Raw genomic sequence first — 17,114 nt, forward strand, 5'->3', positions numbered from 1 at the left:
CTTCTCTGTGCTTCCCGTGGGAATAAGAGTCTCCCTGGCTTTTAAAAAGTGTCTGATCTTTTTACCCAGGCTTTTTAACTTTTTAAATTTTATACTGTTTATTGATTTGTGTCAATTTGTTTTTAGAATTTTAATTGATTTTAATGTTTTGTTTATTGCTTTGTTGGGAACCACCCTGACACCTTGGTTTGGGGCGATATATACATATGTTAAATAAATCCAAACCAATCCAATCCAATCCAATTTTATTAAGAAATGTGATTATTACCACACACACATCAGGAGGAAAAGAAAGCTACACTGCATAAGGAGACTGCTGCATTCTTCAGAGTAATCAGTTGGAACCTTTCTTGTCAAGGAAGCAATCATCTCACGTCCAGTTTTTCCCCCTCTAGAACAATCTGAATCTCTTTGGCATACAAAGTCTCATAGGTCAGTAACGCTTCTGCTAAATTCTTGTGTTCTTTTGCATGGGTCTTCAGGATATTCTTTGCCCGCTCGTACGAATCCTTTAACAGTGTTCTTATTTCCTGTTCAATTGCAGACTTGGTTTCAGGACTGAGTTTCCCTGTATCTGTGTAGGTCATGACACCAAGCTTCTCACTCATTCCAAACTTAGTCACCATAAGCGTAGCTATTTTAGAAGCATTATCAAAATCACTAGAAGCACCTGTGCTGATATGATCACCTCCAAATATGAGCTCTTCTGCTACTCTTCCTCCCATACTAACATCCATCTGCGCAAGTAACTGGGATCTAATTTCACTCCATCTATCATTTTCTGGTAGCAAAGATACACGTCCAAGTGTTGGTCCTCTTGGCATAATTGTTGCTTTGTTAATTGGCATTGCATCTTTAGTATAAGATGCAATGATGGCAAGCCCAGACTCATGATAGGCAGTAGGCGTTTTATTCTTATCATCCATTTCTACACTTCTTCGCTCAAGGCCCATGAGAATTTTGTCCTTTGAGAATTCTAGCTCCTTCATAGTAACCATATCTTTCCCATCAACAGCAGCTTTTAATGCAGCTTGATTCACAAGGTTTTCCAGCTCAGCTCCAGAAAATCCTACTGTATCTCTTGCAATGATTTCTGCATCAATAGATTGATCATACTTTATTTTATTAAGATAACATTTCAGGATTTCTGTTCGGCCCCTAACATCTGGTCTGGGCACTGTAACTTGCATGTCAAAGCAGCCAGGACGTATTAAAGCATTATCTAATGCTTCGGGGAAGTTTGTTGCACCAATGATAATGACTCCTTCATTAGGTTTAAAGCCATCCATTTCAGCAAGGAGCTGATTATAGTCTGCCTTGAGTAGGGATGCATTGGAGACTCTATTCTTTTGCCACCAACAGAATCCAGTTCATCAATGAATATAACGCAAGGTGCATTTGCTTTGGCCTCCCTAAACAGATTTCTGATACGACTGGCTTCCACACCAACAAACATCTCATCAAACTCAGACCCAGAGGCATAATAGAATGGAACATCAGCTTCTCCAGCCACAGCTCTGGCAAGAAGGGTTTTGCCAGTACCAGCTGGTCCCACCAAAAGAATACCTTTAGGAAGTTTACCTCCTAGTACGGTGAATTTATCAGGAGTTCTCAAGAATTCTACCACTTCCTGCAACTCCTGCTTAGCTTCTTCAACTCCTTTGATATGTTCAAAGGTGACATTTTTCATCTGAATAGGGTCCACTGCTGCATCAAGCCCAGAAGTTGCTCGGAAACGCACAGTATCAGAAAAGGAGCCTTTACCAGATAAATATGGGTTTTTAAATAAAGCATAAATACTAAGCATTAGCAGAAGAACCAGAATGTAACGGTTTCGTCTTGAGGAATCATTTGTACGCTGTGAGAGTGCCTGTGATTTCAAAAAGCCCTCTGCAAACCCAGTTTTAAAAGCATCTTGATGAACTTCAGGTATGTTTTTTGTTTTCATCCATTTCTCTAAACTTTCAAAATCAGTTCCTCGATCTCTCCGAAGACCCTTTACAAATGAGGGTGCTACATTTTCCGTTTCTGTTAATCGTTCTGATGTGGACTGCAGTCGTCTTGCTCTTGATTTCAGGGTTTTAAAACCTCGAGACTGAACGAAAACTGGCCAGCGTTGAAGATTTTTGCATACATTCTGGAGAGGGCTAGGATGCTGTCCATACAGATCAGATGAGCGCAAAACACTAAATCCATCTGCAAAACCATACTTATTTCCCAAGAAGGACTGTGCAGATATATAGGACGTTTGCCCGTGGGAAGGGGTTTTCTTTTCTATACAACAGCCAGGAAGTAGCCTGTCCACTAGTTTATCAATCTGGCTAGCTTTCCAATCAGGTCGTCCTCGATCTCGTAGATTAAGCGTTGGCTCCGTGTTCTGTACATCATGTTCAGGAGCTGCTTCCCTGGGCACACACTGGATGGACGCTGCCGTGAAAGATGGAGCTGGACTTTGGGGCGAATGGAAGGCATTGGTGAGGTGACTCAGAGGAACTGTCGCCTGGGGCTGCCCCATGGTGGGAAAAGGAAACATCCTCGTTGAGGCCGGCCGGGCACCGGCCCTCTCTTCACAGCTGGCAGCCCCTGCTACTCAGCCCTTCCGGGCTTGGCCTCCGCAGAAAGGGGCGACTCCCAATCCAATTTTATTATGGTCATAGACCAGAGCACAAACACACACACAAAAAATAATTAAATAAATACATACATAAATAATCCCTCTTAAGGAAGAACCAATTTTAGCCAGAACAGAATAATACAACACCAGTAACATGACTCAAACCTAATAAGTCCATAACAAGTGGGGGTGAGGCAGGGGTGAGGGTGGGACTGGGGGTGGGGCTGGGGGTGAGGGTGGGGGGGTGAGAGTGGGGATAGGGGTGGGGATGGCGTGAGGGAGGGGTGAGGGAGGGGGTGGGAGGGGTGAGGGTGAGAGGGGGTGAGGGAGGGGTGGGAGGGGAGGGAGGGGATGAGGGAGGGGTGGGAGGGGTGAGGGAGGGTGGGGTAGGAGTGGGGTGAGGGGGAGGGTGGGGTGGGGAGGGGTGGGGGAGGGGAGGGCTGGGGAGAGTGGGGGAGGGGAGGGGTGGGGTGAGGGTGGGGATGAGTGGGGGTGAAGGTTAGGATGAGAGTTAAGGTGAGGGTTAAGATGAGAATGGGTGAGTTTGAGTGTGGGGGTGAGAGTGAGGGTGAGGTTTAGGATGAGAGTTAGAGTGAGGGTTAGGATGAGAAAGGGTGAATGTGATTGTGATTGTGAGTGTGAGGGTGAGAGTTAGGGTGAGGGTGAGGATGAGGATGAGGATGAGGATGAAGGTTAGGGTTGAGGGTTATGATGAGAGTTTGGATGAATGTGAGGGTGAGCCGGGTTTGGGGCGTTGAGCCAGTTAGGGGTGGAGAGAGCGGGCTAAGCCTGCTCTCCCTGCTCATGATCGGGAGGGAGCCCTGGGCGGCCAGGTAGGCCACCCGCACGATTGCCGGCTCTGTGACGGAGCCGGCGGGAGCTGGGGGTAGCGGGAGATGATCAGCCTTCGCAAGGTCCAGCATGCCCTGCATGAGCGTGCAGGGCATGCTGGTGAGACCCTCGGAGCCGGAAGGCAGCTTCTCGCCTCCCCTCCGGGGGCCTCCTCATGAGTAGCCGCGGCACGAAGCTGCGCTGTGGCTATTCACGATCCTGAAAACCAGGTTTGCACTCTGCACTCCGCTCGCTCCGCAAACCTGCTTTTAGGCCAGGGGTTCATGAGTGGGTTGCCCGCTCTAGAACCGCTGGGCTAGCAGCTGAGCTTGGTGGTTCTTAGGATCTGCAAAAATCGGGCCAGGCTCTCCTAGCCCAATTTTTGAAGATCCTGAGAATAGCCCCGGGAACGGGTCTCACGATCAAGACCCGGCTTGGGGCAGTGGGCGGGGAGCAGAGGCGCCTCTAGGGGAAATAGCGCCCAGGGCAAGCACTGAAATTGTGCCCCCGTCCAAACATCTGACACTCATCTTTCTGATAACTTGACTATCATATCAGCTGAAAAATATAAGTCAAGTGACTTCCGGTTGGACTGCCAGCGCAGCGGCTGCCTCCTTGTTAAGGGAGGACCGAGCAGGAGGAAAAAAGAGGATTTTGAGGCTTCAAAATCCTCCCCACGTCGTCCTAGATTAAAGGATTGACTCAAGATAAGACCCTAACCCTAACCCTAAGATACGTCTTCTCGTATGCTGGTCACTTGATACAGGGACCGGGCTGAAGAGCTCGGTTTTTTGTCTTAAGTTGATCGGCAGGGAAAGGGGCTCCATCTTTGCTAGTCTCCTGCTCAGGAAATTTTAAAGCTGCCTAGCAGACAATCTCTTCGGCTTGGATATAATTAATGTGCAAAGTTTAAGAAGCTCACCTCTTCAGTGAATGATGAATGATGATGATAAAAGGTTGAGGTTCCTCCTGCATTTCTGGGAAAGATGCCACAGATAAGCCTGTAAATTCTTTTTTGGATTACTATTAAAGAAAGGATTTTCCCCCTCTCTCTTCTGTTTACTAAGTACAGTGAGGGAAATAAGTATTGGATCCCCTGCTGATTTTGTCTGTTTGCCCTCTGACACATAAGATGTCTCAGTACTTGGTGGCAAAACCCTTGTTGGCAATCACAGAGGTCAGACGTTTCTTGTAGCTGGCCACCAGGTTTGCACACAACCCAGGAGGGATGTTGTCCCACTCCTCTTTGCAGATCCTCTCCAAGTCAGAAAGGTTTCGAGGCTGATGTTTGGCAACCCGAACCTTCAGCTCCCTCCACAGATTTTCTATGGGATTAAGGTCTGGAGACTGGCTGGGCCACTTCAGGACCTTCATGTGCTTCTTCTTGAGCCACTCCTTTGTTGCCTTGGCTGAGTGTTTTGGGTCATTGTCATGCTGGAATACCCATCCACGACCCATTCTCAATGCCCTGGCTGAGGGAAGGAGGTGCTCACCCAAGATCTGACGGTACATGGTCCCGTCCATCGTCCCTTCGATGCGGTGAAGGTGTCCTGTCCCCTTAGCAGAAAAACACCCCCAAAGCATCATGTGCCCACCTCCATGTTTGACGGTGGGGATGGTGTTCTTGGGCTCATAGGCAGCATTCCTCCTCCTGTTCCACACACGGCGAGTTGAGTTGATGCCAAAGAGCTCGATTTTGGTCTCATCTGACCACAACACTTTCGCTCAGTTCTCCTCTGGATCATTCAGATGTGCATTGGCAAACTGCAGACGGGCCTGTACATGTGCTGCCTTGAGCAGGGGGACCTTGCGGGCACTGCAAGGTTTCAGTCCTTCACGGCGTAGTGTGTTACCAATTGTTTTCTTGGTGACTATGGTTCCAGCTGCCCTGAGATCATTGACAAGTTCCCCCCGTGTAGTTCTGGGCTGCTTTGTCACCGTTCTCATGATCATTGCAACTCCACGAGGTGAGATCTTGCATGGAGCCCCAGACCGAGGGAGATTGACAGTTGTTTTGTGTTTCTTCCATTTGCGAGTCATCGTGCCAACTGTAGTCACCTTCTCACCAAGCTGCTTGGCGATAGTCTTGTAGCCCAGTCCAGCCTTGTGCAGGTCTACAACCTTGTCCCTGACAGCCTTCGACAGCTCTTTGGTCTTGGGCATGGTGGTGACTACAATGCAAATCCATCGCTGACTTTTGGGCACTGGGCTTTTGAGGGTTGGTTTGTTGTTATTCCGTCTCTCACAGCTACAATCAACCTGCCATTCCAATTATAGCCTGGTCATTTCTGTGTCAGAGGGCAAACGGACAAAATCAGCAGGGGATCCAATACTTATTTCCCTCACTGTATTAAGACTTGAGACTTGAGCTGCTGGTTTTAATATCTGGAAAGAATTCTACTAGTGGGGATTGTCATTTTTCAAGTCTAAAGAAGAGACGTTTTGCTGTTTTTCTATTTGTTATTTGCTCTGCATATTATTTTGTTTAACCAATGGAAACATTAGCAACAACAGATGCTCCACACCACCGTGAGAAAATTTGGACTGCCAGTGATGAGACACAGACGCTGCAGAATTGTTTATATTGGAGAACAAGCACAGGTTTCTACTTTCTGTTTTGAGAGCAAGGACAAACTCGCTTGGGCAAGCAATCTTTTCCCTTAACTCCTTCATGTCATTATGAGAGGCAAGCAGAAACCTCATCCAAGTCAGACACATATACAATCAAGGAAACTTTCACTTCCAGATACAGGTGTGGGGGAAACTAAAGCACCTGTAGTCAGGGATCAAACGTTGACTGAGATGAAACAGAGTCTGCAGTCCAATGCAGTCGCTCTGGCATCAAATGCCACTGCACTTAAACAAGTCATTTCCAATGTGACTCAAATGAAGCATAATATGACGGAAAGAAATGAAAAAATTTCAAATATTGATGAGACTGTTAAGAAATTAGCACAGGATAATAAAGAATTTAAATTAAGGGTTGAAGCTGTGGAGAAGGATGTGGCATCACTGAAAGATGACAGAGAAAAATTGCAAGATCAAATGGCTTTGATGTTATCAAGCTCTGCATGCTCCGAGACAGGACCAATCAAAATTCAGGCCGATCCTATGTATCCAGACAGCTGTCACTCATCCCCAGTTCCAGTCCTGTCTCGCTCCGCAGACAGAGCTTGAGTATTGCTGTGAGGAAAAATTTCACAGCCTTTCTCCTTTTTTATTTTAATAGTTTTTACTTTGGGATTTCCTCTGTTGAGGTCTCTCTTATTCGCAATATGGAGCCTGGTTATATGGGGGATATGTTGAAGGGTTCCCTTCCGGAGGGCCCCTTCGCAGAAGCCGCGATTGTTCCCTCGGTGGCAGGGACCGCGAGCTTGGGTCTAACGGCCATTGGTGAAGGAGAGCAGACTACTGTGAGCCAGGAGGCTTCTAATCTGCCTGCCCCACCGCCCAAGAAATTGAAAAAGAAAACGAAACACCTAAAGGAAAAGGGCATTGTCAGAAAGAAAAAGCATATACGAGCCCCTGGCAGCACGCCACTGAGCGATAGACTGCAGTTGAAGGCAGTTTGGGCGCAGCAACCTTCCGCTTTCCCACTCGATTTAACTGCCGAAAGCGCGGTGGCCATTTTAGCTCTCCTCTCCAAGTCTAGCCCTGCCGTTCTTTTTAAGAGCAATGGGGAACCTGGGCGCATGACGCCGATCTCTGGACCCTTCCAGGGTCTGTGTCTATTAATGACCCCCCATGGGGCCCGATTAGCGCGCCAGCGGCGGTCTCCATGCTCAACCCTCCTCAGGGTCCTATTATTGCGACAACTTCATGTACGGCCCTCGACCCTCCTGGATGATGGTTAGGATGATGGTTAGGGTGAGGTGGTGTGGGGGTGGGTGGTGGGTGGGGGTGGCATGGGGGTGGGGGTGGCGTGGGGTGGGGTGTGGGGTGGGTTGGGGGTGGCATAGGGGTGGGGGTGGCATGGGGGTGGGGGTGGCATGGTTTGTGGTGTGGGGTGGGGGTGGGTTGGGGGTGGCATGGGCGTGGGGGTGAGGGTTGAGGGGTGGGGTGGAGTTTTAGCATTTGGGTGCGAGCGAGGGTGGGGGAGTGGGGGGTGAGGGTTGGGGATCGAGGTTGGGGTGGGGGTTGGGGGGGTTGGTTTTGGCATTGGGAGTTGGGGTTGTGGGGATGGGGTTGGGGTTGGGGTTCAGTGAGGGTTTCCTGCCGGGCTGCAGACAGGGTTGCCAGGCAGCAAGTGCCTTGGGGTGCCACGCCTCTGCATGTCCGAGATTTCGACCTGTCAGAGAGAGAGAGAGAGAGAGGGAGAGGTTGATTTGCTGAGCTGAGCCCGCCGGCTTTTTGTACACAGGCTTTGCCACCTAGATTTCTAATGGAATCACCATGTTTTGGTAAGAGTGACACCCATTTGAAAAACACACCATTGGCAGAAGCTGGGAGGGAGGTTGTAGCAACCCAAAGGAGATGTGATCCCGCTACGCCATGAGCCGGGTCTCATGATCAGTGAGAGCCGGTTGGGTGAGCTGAGCGGGGAGAGCGGGCTAAGCCCCTTCTCCCCGCTCATGATCTGGGCGGGATCCCTGGGTGGCCGGATCAGCCGCCCACATGATTGCTGGCTCCGTGACGGTGCTCGCGGGGCATGCTGGCAAGACCCCCGGAGCCAGGCGGTGGCTTTTTGCCTCCCCTCGGGGGGTCTCCTCGTGAGTAGCCGTGGCGCGGAGCTGCACCACGGCTACTCACGCTCGAAAACAACGGGATTGCAGAGCGCTCGTTCCACAAACCTGGTTTTAGGGGTGGGGTACTTGAGTGGGTTACCCACTCTAGAACCACTGGGCTTGCAGCTGAGCCCGGCGGTTCTCGCAATCAGCAAAACTTGAGCTAGGCTCTTCTAGCCCGATTTCTGCGGATCGTGCGAATCGCCCCTAAGAGACTCTCGTGAGCTTTGAAGAGAGGAATACCGCGGCTACTCACGATCTTTCGGACCAGGTTTGCGGAGTTCTCGCTCCGCAAACCTGGCTTTAGGGCAGGCCTAGTGAGGCAGGTTACCCGCCTCGGAACCACTGGGCTCGCTGGCCTAAACCCCTGGTCTAAATCACGAAATCACGGGTCTGAAACCAGGTTTATGGAGCGAGTGCTCCGCAAACCGGGTTTCCAGAATCGTGAGTCGCCGTGGCGTGGCTTCGTGCCACGCCGACTCCCGAGGAGACCCTAGGAGGGAAGGCAAAAAGCCGCCTCCCGGCTCCGGGGGTCTCCTCAGCAGGCCCTGCGTGTTTGCGCAGAGCATGCTGGAGCCTGGGGGGGCCAAAAAGCCCCCGCTCCCCCCAGCAGTTGTGTGGGCGGCCGATCCGGCCACTCAGGGCTTCCTCCCCACTTGCCCGAAGAAACCGGGTCTGACGGATCGTGAGACCCGGCTCTAGAACACACTAGAAACACTAGAGGTACAGTAAGAATATTTATGCTGCTTAGCTAGATATATGCTAAGATCTCGTGAGTTAGAGAGATGTAATTAAAACTCACCCATTTTCTTCTTTCAGTCAGTCTGGAAGATCTCTGCAAGATGAAACCATAGATAGATAAATCACTATCATGGTCCTGGAATCAAGACTAGGCTTAAAAGTATTTAAGAGGGTTGGGGTCTTCCAGCCTTAGGAGCAGGACTAGAATGTGGGTTTTAGCTCTTAATTTTACAGATATATATATATATAATGTTATAAAATTCTTTGTAAAATTTCTTTTGTTTAGTCCCTTGTTCTGTGAAATACACAGACAAGCCTGTGTGTGTGTGTGTGTGTGTGTGTGTGTGCGCATGTTTCTGAGCGGGAGCCCAAAGCTCTGGTTCTGTGTAGGAATTCAACCCTACATCAATCTTATAGCTCATCTCTGTGAAGATGAGGTTTCTGTTGTATTTATTCTGAATGTATTTATTCTAGTGACATGTTTTTTTTGGTAATCTGTTCCAGACCAAACTTGCTCTGACACTGAATTCCAAAATTCACAGTTATTGTATTAATTGAACATCAAATTGGTCATGGCCTGAGCAACACAGGGAACTTTCAGCGGTCAGCTGGCCAACTGAGGGCTGAATCTTCCCACCTCTGCAAAAGTGCTGCTTATGGCTAAATGCATTAGGCATGAGAGCAAGCTCTATTTCATTCATTCTTATATTAAGTTGATTGTGATATTTCTGCCACTACTGAGTGTCAACAGCCTTTATATGTTATGTTTACTGATTTCGTTGAGATCGTCTCTTACCTATTTTCTGAAGGAAAAATGGATTTTAAGATAAATTAGTCTAATTGTATTACTGTCATGTTTTTGCAAAATCTATGCAATATTTCTGCTAGCTGAATTTGATGTAAACTGAGAGCCAATGATCAAATGGTCTAAGGTTTAAATTTTAAATTTGTCTCACCGCCAGCCCTGCCTTTGCCTTCACAGTAGTTGAACCTTCAGATTCCAGAACCCAGACGGAAGATTTGAAGAAATGAAAAATTTTGGGTTTTTTTCACTCCTGCAAGTGGCAAGGAGTTCCAAAGTACCGGTTTGCAATTCACCTTGGAAATTTCCCAGCTAAAGGGGATTAGTCTGGGGCAATAGATGGCTGACTCCCCCCCCCTTTTGGTGGGGAATCCTGGGGTTTCCATGGCTACTACTTTTGTTCTTAATCCAGCTACTTTACTTCCTTTTGAGCTTACAGAAGACCAAGAACATGATTGCTTGCAAGCTGTGGACTGCATCTATGCCAAGCCGTCCTGATCTTAAAGATGAACCTCTCCAAAATGCAGACTTTGAGCTGTACATGGATGGAGGCAGCTTCATGTAAGATGGACAATGTAAGCTGGCTATGGAGAAGTGACTGACCATGAAGTCCTGGTGGTGGAATCTCTTTCTCCAGGTATCTCAGCACAGCTTGCAGAGCTCATCACCTTCAAGGTAATTTTTACACAACTCATGGGGCCACTTGGAAAGAAAGAAGATTTCAACAGTGGGAAACAAGGAAGTCAAGTATGGGACACAGAGATCAGAACTCTAGACTGCTGTTACACGACTAGAAGAGGTTGCAGTCATCCATAGCAGAGGTCACCAGAGGGAAATGACCCAGTGCCAAAGGGTCATTGGATGGCAGATGCTGCAGTTGAAACCGCTGCTCCTTCTGTTCCTGTTTCCAAGCATCTCGGATTCCTGTGCTAACTATCTTGGCACAACCACCCCCCCACACACACATATTCAGAAAAAGGACATTGACTTTGCACCACAGCAGGGGGGCGCATTTAGAAGAGGATGGCTGGTGAAGAACAGCAGATGGATGTGGAATTCTTGCAGAACCGATCCTTTGGTTTTCCCTAGTCAATACAAAGACACTTTTGTGCCTCTTGGGTGTACCCTTTTGCAGAACATGTGGCAACAGCCTGTGTCATTTGTGTCGTAAACCATCCTACTTTACCAAGGTATAGTATCTCACTGGACATGCCAAGTCAGGTAATGCCCAAGCGGTGGGTAGACAGAGGGCAGGGATTGACTTTACCTGTGTGGGCTATCTTTGGGACACCACAACTATCTACACGCTACTGACGAGGAAGTCAGTGATACTGGATGGAGATCGATTGCCCTGACAAAGGCCTGTAAGTATGATTGTCAGCCAGCGTGGTGCAGTGGTTAGAGTGCTGGACTAGGACCGGGGAAATTCAGCCATGACGCTTGCTGGGCGACACAGGGCCTGCCACTCAAATGATTTGGCCTGCCTCACAGGGTTGTTGTAAGGAGGAAGAACAGGATGCAGAAGAGAATGTGAGATGCCACATGGAAACTGGACTTTGTTAGCCGTGACTATGCTTGACCTGAAAGGCTTTAATGCCTCCTCAGGGCCCCGGACTCAAGAGGGGGGTGAGAAATGTGAATGCCTTTTTCTTTTTGACTTTATTGCTTTGCTTTTGCCCACGATTGCTGTTTTGTTCTCGTGATCAGAAACCAGCCTACAACACAAGCCACCAAGCCTTAAATGAGGACATCATCCCCTGTTCTGGTCTTCGGGGAAGAGGAGCCCAGGGCAAGCAGGGAAACAAAAATATAAATTGGAAAAAAAGGGGGGGGGATGCCAAAAGACCAAATTGAAAATAGCCTCAGGTCTTATCCATCCTTTGTATTATTTGCCTTGAAAACTTGATTTTCCTTTTGTGCTGAGGATTAGCACCCAGAGACTTAGTCTCAGGATGCTGTCCCTACATGGGGGGAGGGAATTGGCAACTCACTTGCCTGTCTTTCTCTCAAGTAAACAGGTTTGCAACCAACAGTGGCTTGAATTATCTTTCCAATAAGGATTGGTCCTCCCCAGATTGAGGGAATACTTGGATCCATCGCCAGAATGTGATCCCAAGGGGGTCTCCAGAGGACACCCAGGGAAACTAACCATCATCAGCAGCAGCAGCTACCAGAGGGCAGTCCCTATCTGCATTTCCAACCCAACCCAATGGTGACAGCACGTCCATCTGCTACCCTGTCCTGTGTTTGAGGAAGAGGGCTTAATGCACAGTTCATCTTCCTGCTCCTAAGTGCTGTAGGAGAGGAATAGACAACAAACAAGCAAGCCAATTTGTTCACTTTTCTCTGGAGTCATACATGCAACAGCATTCCCCTAAGCTGTGAAGCCCTGGAACCATCCTACCTGGGTAAGATACCTTGCCAAAGACACTATTTCAAAATTCTGCCAAGGACACTATTTCAGATTGCCCACAAGGGGGGGGGGAGAGTCAAGGCTCCCAAACACATGAACATTCGAGCTTGTCTGTGGACACTAGCCAAACAAGCCAAAACAACACGGATCAGAGAACATCCAGGATAGCCAAAATCCTGCAACGTTGTACAAGAGCATTTGGTTCTCAACTGAAGGACTAAAATGTTTTTCTTACCAAGGACTTTTAGATTTTGAATTCTAAAGCTCTCCATGGCTTCCTTTTTGGCCATGACAGACTTTAGAGGACACTAAGGGGGGTGGGAGTTGATGATTTACACCACTTTCTTATATTACTTTCTTGTAATGACTATGCGCTATCATTATGTTGAAAACCCTGCTCTCTCTTGTGCTGTAATGACATGGACCTCACTTGTTTCACTTACATATTGTGCCAATCATCTCATTGTTTTCAACCAAAGCATTTACCTGCAAGTCTGCACCTATCCCCAAGTTACTGGTCCCTTTTGTGCTCTAAGACATTAAGCCATCCCAAGCTTTACCTGCTAACTTTATAGACACTTGTATTTAATCTATGTGACTGTACATGACTTGTCATTGTTATCACTTTCCACAAGCTGATAACCCATTAATTGCCAGAAGCACCTGGTTCCACATTGCTAGACTGTTATTGATACTTTATTTGGGATAAAGATGGGTTAAAACAATGTTGCTTGTTATAAGTCGTATGATCTTTATATGTACACTTTGCTGTTATAAAACCTTTTATCTATATCAAATCATGCCAGATATGGGTGGTTAAGGATGTGTGTGTGATGTATAGAATTATAATAATTATGTTTATAGCTCTAGGATGTTGTATGCAATGTATCTAGTTTTATTGCCATATGGACAGCCCATTCAGCACCTACTATTTCTGTAATGCTTAAGACATCCCAAAACCACATATGTCCCAAATCCTTTAGCTACACAAAACACAAAAATATTTCCTTTTATATTTCCAAGATTAGAAGTTTATGTGTTAGAAAGAGCTATTATTAATATTTCCAACAGTTAGAACTTTCATTTAACTAATATGGAGAGCCTAATGATTTAGGGGAAAGGAAGGTAATTCTAGTTATAGCCTGTATTTCCTTTTATTGTTAATCACATGTTGCTGCTTATACTGTATTCCAGCTTTAATCCAAGTGTTTATGAGAACCTTTAAACCTTGCCATAATGTAAGACCCATATATATAGCTGTACCTTTACAAACCCATATATCCTGAAGATTCAGGATAATAGAGTATTTCAGGGGGGAACTGATGTGTTTTAGAAAACCAAAGTAACTCCATTTTACTTAGAAAACCTCAGTCTGACTTAAAGTAACCCCAGCCCAGCCCAGCCCAGCTCAGCTCAGAGCCATCACGGCCTCTCATGATCAACGTCATTATCTCTCTCCACTAAAATGTATCTAAAGAAACTTAAGACAGTTTAGAAAACAGGATGTAACCAAATAAGGAGTGATTACCAGATGAACAATGAATCATTCGCATGCGTACTAGATACTTAGTCCACCATTTTGTTGCCACGTATACTATGTCTGGGGTGTCAGCATCATTCAGATTGTTTGTATACATGTAAGATGCACCTATAACCAATTTGTATTCAATGCAGAGCTATAGCGAATTGAATTACCTGGCTATCTGCAGTAGCAATTAAATACCTCTAATTGATTCCCACGGAGTCTGTTTGATTGGCAAAAAGGCGGACCCAGGGACGAACTGAATTCACATCACTATGGTGGGAAAAGCTCTCAGGTTCTATGTTGTGTAGCTAGTTCTTGCAACTAGAGCAAACCAGCATTTGCAGTGCATAGTGAATGGAAAGTGGAGTGGGAAGAAATGAAATCAAACGGACCTTATTTTCCTCTTTAATGTGATCCGGATTGTCAAATGACCAAGCAATCTTGCTTTTGTGTACCTGTGATAGACTTGTGTACTTGCTTGATTGCAGGACTCTAAGGGAATATGCTTGTATCAGACCTGTTCAACTTCTTGCCGTAAATAAACCTGGCCAATGATAGTGTTTTGACGCTGCGGTGTGTAACTTGAACTTGTAGATCTCAGTCAATCAACCTTTATGACGGCCAGAGACCAGCATAGAACTTTCCAATAAAAATCTCCATTTGAAAGAAAGAGGGAAAGGATGGGCAGGAGGCTTGGCTTGAGAAATGGGGGGGGGGAGGATGGGGGGCAGGGAGGCTTCAGAAAGAGGGAAAGGATGGGGCAGGCCTGGAGGCTTGGAGAGGGCGGGGGCAGGCTGGCGGCAGGCTTTAGGAGCCACCCCATCCCGCCAAACATCTCTGTGTTGACTTTGTTACTTGTCTTTTAAATTTTTGGTAGTCCTTCTCCCCCCCCCCCGAGCAATGCATGGCCTTCGGCCCTGGCCGCGTCTCTTGCCAACTGCGAGGCGCGCCTCACTGTGGCGAATGCTGGGAGGAGGACCCCACCCCCAGTTCTCCCAGTCCTGCAGCTTCTTTCTCTCCAACTCGATATCGATTGCCTTTCCATTTCCCTCTTTCCTCTTTCCCCCTCTCAACCTCCTTTTTCACTTTTTCCCCCTAAGAAAAGAGAAAGGGTGCCGATCGCCTTCTGAACTCTCCTCCCTCCCTCCCTCCCCTTCTCCACATGGAGCACGCAGGGAAGACTCGAATGGCACTAGTTCCCAAAGGACACAAGGGCTTTATCTCCACTGTGAGGGCTCCCACTCTACTGCTGCCCAGCCAAGCCCCACACATGATTCCCCACCCTTGGGCCAAGGCACCAAGAGGAGAGAGCTCGCCAACGCTCTTGCTGCTCTCCTGGAGGCCCCGACAGGCCCTGGATGCCCAACTGAAGCACCCACCCGCCACCTCGAGGAAACTCAAGGCCACACGGAGCAGACAGGCTTCTCTCGCCATGCCCACGGAAGGGACAGGGCGAGGAGGAGACGCGGCTGACCGAGCAGCACTGTCCCTGCCATGACTGGGCAGACCGAGCTCCAGAGAGAAGAGTGGGAAGACCATCCTTCAGGACGCAGCGAGAGCTCATCCTATGGTGTGATCTCCTTCCCCTGCGTGTCCCTCTGGGGCAGGCAGGCCCCAACCCTCTTCCGCCCCATTGCTGCGACGCTCTTTCCACTGCGCAGGCGCACCTCGCAGTTGGCAAGAGACCTTGCCGGGGCTGAACACCCTGCATCCATCGCTCTGGGACTCACGAGTGAGGTTGCAGCTGCCGGTGGAGGCGGGTGGGGAGGAGAAGGACTACTCATGTCCTGGCTCACTCCCCAGCAGCCATCGCTCGGCCATGCATCAACAAAAATGTAAAAAGATTTTTTAAAAATACCGGGCTGGGCGATGGGTAATGGGGAGTCATGTGACATGTCAGGGGGGGGGCTTGAGGCAGCGGGCCCTGAAACAACTGCCTTCCCTTGCCCAATGGTGGCTACACCCATGACCGGGGGACCAAATGACCTTCAGAACCCACTCAAACTCCATAAATCAGCACCTACTTCTGAACCATCTTTTGCACAGCTGAATTTTAATTAATTAATTTATTTATTACATTTGTACACCGCCCCAAACTTTCGTCTCTGGGCGGTTAACAATAGCATAAAACAAGTTCAAATACATACAAAAACCTAAAACAACTCAGCAATTTAAAAATCAAGCATGAATTAAAACCTTCCAATTTAAAGAACAGAAAAAGCTTGGGTGGGTTTTCAAATGCTTTCTAAAAATTGTCAGAGATGGGGAGGATCGTATCTCAGCAGGGAGCGCATTCCACAGTCTCGGGGCAGCAACCGAGAAGGCCTGTCCCCATGTAGCCACCAGCCGAGCTGGCGGCAACTGGAGACGGACCTCTCTGGACGTCCTCAATGGGCGGTGGGGCTCATAATGAAGAAGACGTTTTCTTAGATACCCAGGGTCTAAGCCATTTAGGGCTTTTTAAGTTATGACAAGCACTTTGTATTTTGCCCGGAAACCTATTGGCAGCCAGTGTAACTCCATCAAGCTTCCGGACTATGTACAAGGGGCGTAACTAGGTTGGAGTGGGCCCTGAGACAAGATTCTTAAACGGGCCCCCCTGCCGAGAAATTTAATAATAATAATAATAATAATAATAATAATAATAATAATAATGTCATCCACCACAGTGGCCAAGGCAGTTTCAGTCCCAAACCCAGGGAAAAACCCAGATCAAAAAGGGCCGAGATAATCCTTATCATCACCCAAGACCCTTTGCAGCTGCAGAGACCGCACATGCTCTATCACATGACATTACACTACATAAATAAAAGAGAAGATTTGAAACAGACCGATAGTTATCAAGGTGGGTGGAATCAAGGGAAGACTTTTTAAACCTCCAGACTTGACTTCTGTAATGCGCTCTACGTGGGGCTGCCTTTGTATGTAGTCCAGAAACTTCAGTTGGTTCAGAACGCAGCAGCCAGGTTGGTTTCTGGGTCATCTCGGAGAGACCACATTACTCCTTTGTTGATGGAGTTACACTGGCTGCCAATAGTTTTCTGGGCAAAATACAAAGTGCTAGCTATAATTTATAAAAACCTAAACAGCTTAGGCCCTGGGTATTTAAGAGAGCGTCTTCTTCGCTATGAGCCCCACCGCCCATTGAGGTCACTTGAGGAGGTGCGTCTCCAGTTGCCGCCAACTCGTTTGGTGGCTACACAGACGGGCCTTCTGGGCTGCTGCCCCGAGATTGTGGAATGCGCTCCCTGTTGAGATACGATCCTCCCCATCTCTGGCAAGTTTCAGAAAACACCTGAAAACACATCTCTTCAACCAGGCTTTCTCAGCTTTTTAAAACTTGTTTTTAAATTCTTCTGATTATTTGTTGTTTTACGATGTTTTTAATTGTTAATTATCGTTTTTATGCTTTATAATTTTTGTTTTAATTATTAACTGATTTTAATGGTTTTAATTTTTTAATG

At 47.6% G+C, this 17,114-nt stretch overlaps 1 pseudogene; it reads right to left on the reverse strand.

Annotated features, from left to right (window-relative positions):
* Nucleotides 1-250: 250 nt before the first annotated feature.
* Nucleotides 251-2,703, reverse strand: LOC128335850 (ATP-dependent zinc metalloprotease YME1L1-like; annotated as a pseudogene).
* Between the last annotated feature and the right edge of the window lie 14,411 nt (nucleotides 2,704-17,114).

The sequence above is a fragment of the Hemicordylus capensis genome, chromosome 12 (assembly GCF_027244095.1).
Source record: "Hemicordylus capensis ecotype Gifberg chromosome 12, rHemCap1.1.pri, whole genome shotgun sequence".
Lineage (NCBI taxonomy): Eukaryota > Metazoa > Chordata > Lepidosauria > Squamata > Cordylidae > Hemicordylus > Hemicordylus capensis.